Below are 8584 nucleotides of genomic sequence, written 5' to 3'. Positions count from 1 at the left end.
TTTGCCAGACTCCCCGCAGCTTTCTGGCCACACTTTCCCATCAGACACTGGGGTTGGGATTTGGTGATTGGTTCTCAGACTCCTGTTTTTTCTCACTTGGCTTCTCCAATTCGGCATCTTTTCTACTACTGACAGCATCTTGTCTCAGCAGGTCCCTGCTTCCAGTCACAGCCTATGTTTGGCTCCAGCCTAAAAATACTCTTGTCCCTGCCCTTGGCTTCTCTCCTTCACCACCACACCAAGAGGGCTGGCATGGAACATCCATTATATGTGTGCATTTTAAGTGCCTGTTTCAAAAAGAAGTTTAAATTTCATAAGTCATGCAAGAGTGCAAGAGTTCATTCTAGTTATAAAAGTTCAAATGCTACGGATGAGGGCAAAATCATTTTGGCCTTTATTGACCACCTGCAAGACAGCAATAGTACCTACCAAACAGGCAAATGGCTTCTCTCACAAGGCCAGGGACTTTTAGACAGTGTCTATTGAAATTAAAATGTACAGATCCTATGTCCCAGCAAAACCACCCCTTGATCTATGCTCTAGGATTACACTCAAATGTAAGAACAAAGAAACAGACAAATGCACAATGTGTAGTGATTTATTTGATGGTGAAATAAACACCATGCAGAGTTTTAGAATGTGACTCTCGTCACTGCCTTGACAGCAGGATTTGCAGGGTGAGAGCCAAATCACTGCAGATGCTGTCTTTCCAAGTGTCTCCCTTATCTTCATCCTTTTTCACCAAATCATGCACATGCAACAGGAAGGTAAATATATTGAGTGTGTTCAGAGCAAGTTTTAGAGACTTATTTCCCCTTTTCGCAAAGTAATACTAAGCAGATAGAAAAAAAAAAAAACAGGACTCTGGAGGAGTATACTTTTCATAAATCTAATAGGCCACCTGAAATCAAGGAGACAACTGTTAGCGAAGAGGGACGGAGACAGCACTGGAGAGAATGGCCAGAACAGCAGCCTTGGTCCATCCTAGGGAACCCACTGATCCTTCCCACACCCGGCTCTGAGCCCACTTTTCTAGTACCCATATTATTTCCTCACTCTGATTATGGGAACTTCATGCAAATATCCATCTTCTGAATCAGCTTTAAAATCTACCTTTATTGCCGACTTTAGTTACCAAGGGCAGCACCTAGTGGAATCCACGTCCCTGTCCAGGGTGTGTGACCAACATGATGCCTTGTGCTGGGAGCTCACTGGTGGACCTTCTGGCCACTAAGCAAGACAAGCATTTTTCAGGACAAATGCCTACACCTTCAAGGTGTCCTTCATTTGGTTTCAGTTAAAACTTTTTGGAGACACTCACAAAGAACCAGCGATGATCTCCAAGATCACCCACCAGTCTGTTTTTCTTGTAGGTTCCTAGAGAAAACTTGGCTCATTAAAAGATTGAACCGAGCATGCCCCAAAGTGTTCTTTTCTACCACCTTTGCAACCTGAACCGAGCAGCCCAGAAGTACTCACAGCTGCTGTCTTTAAGTCTGTGTCCTCCACGTTAGCCTTTTTAGCATGTGCTCCACCACCTTGAGCTGAGCATGCCCGGGAATGTACCGACCATCTTCTTCCTGAACTATGGCCCTGAACTGAGCATGCTCAGGAGTGTCCACCCCCAAAGTGAGTGTTACAGGCTCCCCAGAAAACGCCCCCTGCTTCCGTTATTCCAGGAGAGCACTGTTTTGCAGATAACTCAGATGTTTTCCTTACTCCCTGTGGGTGATAAATCTTTCTCCTTTCTTTTATCTTCTGGTGGAACTCATTGACTTCATACTCACCAAGAAATGAACCCTTTGCATTCCAACTTTTCTGCTCCTTCACAAACATTCAATTGCCTTGGTGTATGTTAGAATGGCCAGGGTGCCTCTCCAGGGAGGGCTGTCCTCACGGGGTGACGGAGAGACATGAAAAGGGAACTCACATAGAGGGGCTCTCCTGACCTCACCTGTGACACCCAAGGTGTCTGCACAGACCCCCAATTTCCCAGCAGCCAAGGAGGCTGAGGGCATCATCCACGCAGCGGAGGCTTCCCAAGCTGGCCATTCCCTCCAGGCAACCACTCCACCCTCCCATCTAGAAGCTGGCTTGCTGTGGCCCTTGTACTGAGCCTTTTCCTAGGTGTTTTCATACATTATTGGCAATTAATCTTCCCTGGGGCTCTCTGGGTTGTTCCTAAACAGCATTCATATTTCCTAGACAGGGAATTAACCAGCACGTCCAAGGTCACAGAACCCCCGACTGAAGAAGCAGGGCTAACATCCATGCAGCCTCCCCTCAGAGCCTTTACCCCTCACTGTCACCCGTTCACATATTCCCATCCCTGAAAGTAGCATCTGCTAACCACACAAACCCCAAAGGGTGGGGGGTTTTCAGGGCAGCAGCACGGGCTAAGGGCAGCGTATGGGGCCACCATGGTGGAGATGGCTTGAAAGCCACACTAAGGAAAGGTCAGAAATTAAACTACGGTGTTTGGATGTTGTTTATCAGCGCAGGAGGGCCACAGAAGGCTTAGGAGTGGGGGGGTGTTCAAAGTTTTGTGCTTCCAAAAGATTCATCTGGTACAATGAATTGGAGAAGAGAGAAAGACCATTTCAAAGTTCTCTATTAAAATAGCCCAAGCATGACAGGATGAGGGCTTAAACTTGCTAGTAGGAAAAAAAAGAGAGTAAGAGTTTGAGATTGCGCCGAAGGAACCCTCTCTCCTCGTGCTGTCGGCTCAGTCTTTGGGTTGCCAGTCTGTGTTTTGCCTTTGGTGGTAAGTAAAGCCTCCCCCTCCCTCTTTTAGAATTCGTTCCATTCTAAATCCCTTCTCCACGTTCAAACTTGTCCAAAGCATTAAGCTGTGGTACAGCCACATATTATGATGCCTGGCAAATATGCTCAGTGGCTCCAGAGCCGAAGTGAGTTGGTGATTCTGAGCAGGGAGCAGTAAGGTTAATCACCTAATAATTTACTACAGTGAGTGCATCCGCAGACATTGTGATTTTCACTAATTGTGGCGTTAAGCAAAGCAAACAATATTCTGTTCATATTCCAGCTGGGAGACATACATCCAGAGGAGGCTTTCTGGTGATTTATAAGCCCTTTGCTTTACCCTTGAGCACAAGGCCACTTGATGGGAGGTGGAAGACCAATGGTTTTGCAGAGCCATGGATTGGTTTAGTAAAGATTTCCCTTAATGGGCCGAGAAGCCGAGCAGCCTTGCTGTGTGGCCGAGTTTGCTGTTCAGAGAAACCCACGTGAGCAATGCTAACATGATTAGATGAGTCTCTGGGAGGTGCTGGTATTGACGCCCGTCATCCTCTGAGCTTGGCGTTGGGGGGTGGGGCTGAGGAGTAGGATGAGAATATTAGAACAGGGTCAGAGTGAGAGTGAAATGGCTAAGGGTGCAGTCAAGTCCAGGCACAAAGCTCAGCTCCTGCCGTGACCAGTGGGGTGGCCTTGAGGAAGCAAGATAAGCACACGCTTCTTTGTCTAGCCAGGGATACTGACACGGCTTTGAGGAATTATTGTGTGAAATAAATTAGGTGATTTATGTGAGGTGTCTGAGACTTTTGACAATAAACGTTACCTCCACTTCCCCTGACTGTTCTCTTACAGAATTGCCTTTTCTTCCTTTAGGCCAAATGACTTGGATGGGGACTGTTTCCTCCATCTCTGGCTTCAAGGATGGGCCATTTGAACTGGGCTGGGTCAAATCAAAGCAACTCATACCCTGGCCACTGGGATCAGATGCGTTATCTAAACTACACAGATCTGGCTGAACAACATCCAACTTCAGTTACATTATGCTACATTTGGGGAAAGAGGTTCACTCCATTTACTTTATTAAAAGGACAGAACGTCAGCTCAGAGCAGATGGCTGTCATATTATCACAAGGGGAGAACCAGATAAGGAAGGAGGCCAAGCAGAGGAACATGAACCAAAACCAGAAGGGTTAAGGGTCCTGTTTGAGCTCCTGGATACAGCCATACCTGAAGTCAGAGGTCCTAAAATTTGGCTTCATGAGCCAATTAATTCCTTTTTGTTCTTGTGAGTTTAGGTATTTTCTTTTTGGAAGTTGCAACCATAAGAGTCTTCAGACTTTAAAGTTTTAGCATAGATTACAACACATAGAAGGCATTACGTAGGCATCATTTGTTGATGTTGCTTCTACTACTGCTATTTTTATTATTAAAGACTTCATTACTCACCCTTATTCTCAAGTCATTTTTATTTCCTAAACTACCAAGGTCCTTGGAAAGGGATCCATTTTCTAGTTTCTTATGTGGTTCAAGATAAAGCAAATGCTCCTAGTTTAGACCATCTCCTTAAAACTAATAGAAAAACACAGAGATGGTTGAAGCATCAGCAATTCAACAAAAGCCTTCCGATAGATACTGGGAATCTGGAAGACATCCTGTCCAGGGCAGGAGTATCATCATGGCTGGTTCACCATCTAATCTCCATGAACACAGAGACTCTGTTCCTCCCCATACGGCAGTCTAAACCTTTGCATTTTTCTTCTTCTTCCGAAGCTCATCCGTGCAGCAGGATCCCCACGATAACCCAGAAGCCAGGTGTCGATTTGGAGCCTGTTTTTCAGCCAAGGATGCTGAAGCTACAGACAGTAAGTGACTGGACAAAGTCTCAGGTCCCTGGGAGCAGAGCAGGAATCTGCTGTCAGAAGCCAAGGAGCGTGCCTTCCCAGTCCTTCCTCCCTGTGACTGTAGGCAGTTGTCACAGGATCCCCACGGAGGCTGCATAGTACCGAGGTCCACATGTCGTCTGGTTTCCAGCGCTGCCCAACCACCTTCTCACCCTTTCCTCCTGAAACACCTGCACAGCCTCATGGACTTTCTGGTGCCTCAGCTCTAATGTCAGTGTGACAACAGGACCCACCTCGCCAGTTACTGAAGTATTAAAGGAGAGAATGTGTCTAAGCACTGCTAACACCAAGTCCGATGCTTTCATCAGAAGAGTCTGATGAAAGTGTGTCAAGAATGAATCTGTGAGCAGAAATCAGCTCTTCTGAGGAAAACACGTGGGCTGGAAAGTTCTTTTGGGAAACTCATGTGGAACAAAAGAAGAACATCAGAGATGTTCCTGGAGCCTGTTGTACAGTAGCCAAAGATCAGGAGCAATCCAAAGATCCACAGACAGGGGAACGGCAGAGCTAAACACACCTCCACAACACAGAAGTACCAGAAATTCAAAAAGAATTATGCACGTCGATGTGCCCAGCTCAGTAAGATCTGTAAGATGTATCTCTGAGCAAAAAAAGAGTAGCAATGATATGTGCAAAAGAATCTAACAGTATACATTTCTGTCTCTTTCTGAAGAATCCATATAAATAGACTTTTAGAGAATCTTATAGACACACAAAAAAAACCTGTGCCACAAATACCAAACAGTATAGAAGGAAAAAGGAAGCTTCCCATATTGCTGCAAGTTAATTTTTAACAATGAAAATTTGGTCATGAATTACTTATGCAATTAAAAATGAACAATGAGGAAACACCCGAGGCGACTGAAAGTAACCTCAGACTGCCTCAAGCTAAAAGTAGCCTGATTATTCTACGTGGTGCTAAAATAAACAAGAATACAGAAGAGACACATTCAACCACTTTCCAAGCATAAAACCTAGGGTTGAAAAACAAGTTGATTGACCGAATTTGTTGTTGTTGTTGTTGTTTGCTTCTAACTGGCTATATCCCACATACACAGTGCGATTATCTTTCCCCAAAATAACATCACTCCATTGAATGATCTGCCACATGAAAAACAGGTTTGGTACAATTGTATATTGTTGAGAAATTATCATCAACTTTCCTTTCTCTCCAAAAAAAATTTCACAATGACACTAATGAGTTCTGTTGTTTTATGGGTAATACCTTAACCCAGCATGAATCCACAGTCTGCACAAAATCCTTCACGTGTGACCATAATGGAGGAAACTACCTCATTGAGGCAGAGCATCGCATCCAAAATACAGTTCTTCTGGACTCACACACACGGTGTGGACCATAGCACAGATGACACCAGCCAAGATATACTTCGCTCTCTGACCCACAGGTTGCCTCTTAATCCCTGATATGAAAGACATGCGATCTCATCTCCTACAAACCCCTGCTTCTGGGGACCTGAATCATATGCATCAGTTTATATTCATGTAAGTGGCTTCAAACCCACTTATTTGGACCCAGAATAGCCATGTGTTGTGTCCCCTCTGCTGATGATGTCCATTCTCATGCTCTGGATACCGTCGTCCAACTCCATAGGTTAGGAATAGTCCAGATCCCTTTTTCTGGGCACTGAATTCACATAACCATCTTCCCCAGCAATATCTATTTTGAAGACTCATTGGCATCTCAAGATGTCTGAGCATCCAAATGAAAGCTATGACTTTGCTCTCCCAATTCTCTTGCTTCCAATGTCCTTCTTTTCAGCAAAGGACTCCAACACCCAAAAGGGCAGCCAGGCGAGAGCCATCCTTCGCTCATTTTGCCCCCAACCAATTCCTGCAGTCACAGGCTCTATTCATTTGACCTTCAAAGTTCCTCTCAAGCCCTCCACTCTCTTGCCCTCACTGTTGCCAGACTCATGTGAGCCACAGTCACCTCTCGCCTGACCTGTGCCAGTGCCCTCTTCGCTGGACTCCCCATTTCATTCATTCCCGCCCTAATTTGTGCAATGCTAACCCCTTGATTTTCATCCTTTGATGGCTTTCCACTATTCTTAGATTCAAATCCCTCACTGGAGTCCAAAGCCCAGCAGGAGCAGGGCCATAAGACTCTTAAACTTACCCACATCCCTCCCCACCCAGGGGCACCTTGTAACCACAAGAAACCACCCCTTTCCCACCACGTGTGCTTTTCCCTGGATTCTGACAATCGCAACTTCATTCCACTTTCTTAAAGGTCTTGTCTTCAATGTCACCACTGCCACCACGTGAACCTTCCTTGAGGAGGCCCTCCTGAGGAGGCCCCACCTATGGGAGCCCCACTTCATTTCCCCGGTGGCCCAGATCACAAGGCTTCATCACACCACTGGCCTGCCGTCCTCTTCCATGTGGGAAGGACTCTTCTCTGTCTTGTTTATGTCCTTAGACCCAGTACTGCCCCCGAGGCTGGAGACAGGATTGAAACACCAAAAATCATTGGTAGAATGAATGGATCGGAAACATACTTATTGATTTCTGTGTTGTGTGTTCAACACTAAAACAGGGAGTGGGGAGCACTTTGTAAAAGGCATCGAATTAAATGCATTAATCTTTGCCCTTAAAGAAGTGGTATCCTATGGGAGACGTAAAAATCTACACAGAGAAAAGGTGAGACTAGTCACATAAGCCAGGATGTCTGAGTGCTCAAGCTAGGTGTTAAATTGCCGGTTTGGGTCGTGTTAGGTTGACTCAATGAACTTCTGATGGGGTAGGACAAACAAATGGCTTACTTATGTGAATGAAAGGGGTAAAGTCTCAGCAGTCGGAGACAATGGAAATGATGAGCTCCAGAATAGATACAACTGGAATTGTGGAGGAGGTTGGATGCATACCAGGGAAGAATTAGTTAAAAAACTACTCAAACCCACCTAGCACCATCCCCATTAGGGTCCTAAAGCAATGTGAACAAGGAAAAGCCCATTTGCCTGTCAAATAGCAGGACATGTCATTATCTGTCGAGTGTCCAAGGAGTCTGGGGAATTTCCAGTTTCCCAGGTTGGTTCAGAATGGGAATGAGACAGTCACAAAGGCCTCCTGAGCCCCAGCCCCAGTGTACCTCTCCTTCCTGGAGGTCCCCAATCCCTTGTATCTTCTTCAAGATGAAGGGAGGGAAGGACATTTGGGTTTTCTAAGAGGCTGCTGCTACATCCCTGCCCTTTATCCAAAAGTTTCCGCTCTTGTCCTTGCTAGCTCTAGTCAAGTTGAGACCATTAGAAGCCTTCCACAAGTAGTGACAAATTGAGACTTTGCAAGACAGCTGGCACTTCACACCAAACCTCAGGAATGTCACAGCTCAAGGCAAACAGATGTTCCTCACCCTCAGCAGCTTCTTTACCAAGGGCTGTAACTGGTCCAAGGCCTCGGGCATGCTTGCTTAACAGATGCATCCTGATGCAAATTAACTGGAAAGGAAGGGGAAAACACATAAAAACACAAATGCTTAGCCTCTCAGATATTTCTATCCCCCAAAATAATCTCCAGAAACAAATGGGGGAGGGAGCAAAGTTCAAAAGTTCCCTATCTCTTCCGAATTCACAGCTGATGTTCTTTTCACACTGGACCATTGTGTGGTTAATAAGGGACACGGTTCAAGAAATAGGAGGTCATTCCAAACAAAGAGAGGGAGAAAGTTTGGATGGAGGGAAAGTCTGACTCCAAAGCGTCCATGTGGGAACCCTGGAAGAGGGTCAACTTGTTTGGAAGACTGTTCAGGAGAACTGGACTTGAGCTGGGTTTGCACAGTGGGCACATTCTTTGCTCTCAGATCATTTGCTAATTTAGGCTTCAGAGACTGTTGGAAATCGTGAGGGACTACCTTTCACCTGTCACCTCTCGGCACTACTGATGGGGAAGAGACGAGGAGACAGGTGTCA

Source organism: Marmota monax, unplaced genomic scaffold (genome assembly GCF_021218885.2).
Source record: "Marmota monax isolate L192 unplaced genomic scaffold, Marmota_monax_Labrador192_F-V1.1 WCK01_AAM20220418_F8-fsc00014, whole genome shotgun sequence".
In the NCBI taxonomy this organism is placed as follows: Eukaryota; Metazoa; Chordata; class Mammalia; order Rodentia; family Sciuridae; genus Marmota; species Marmota monax.
The sequence above is the reverse complement of the archived record's forward strand: the minus strand, read 5'-3'. Positions refer to the sequence as shown.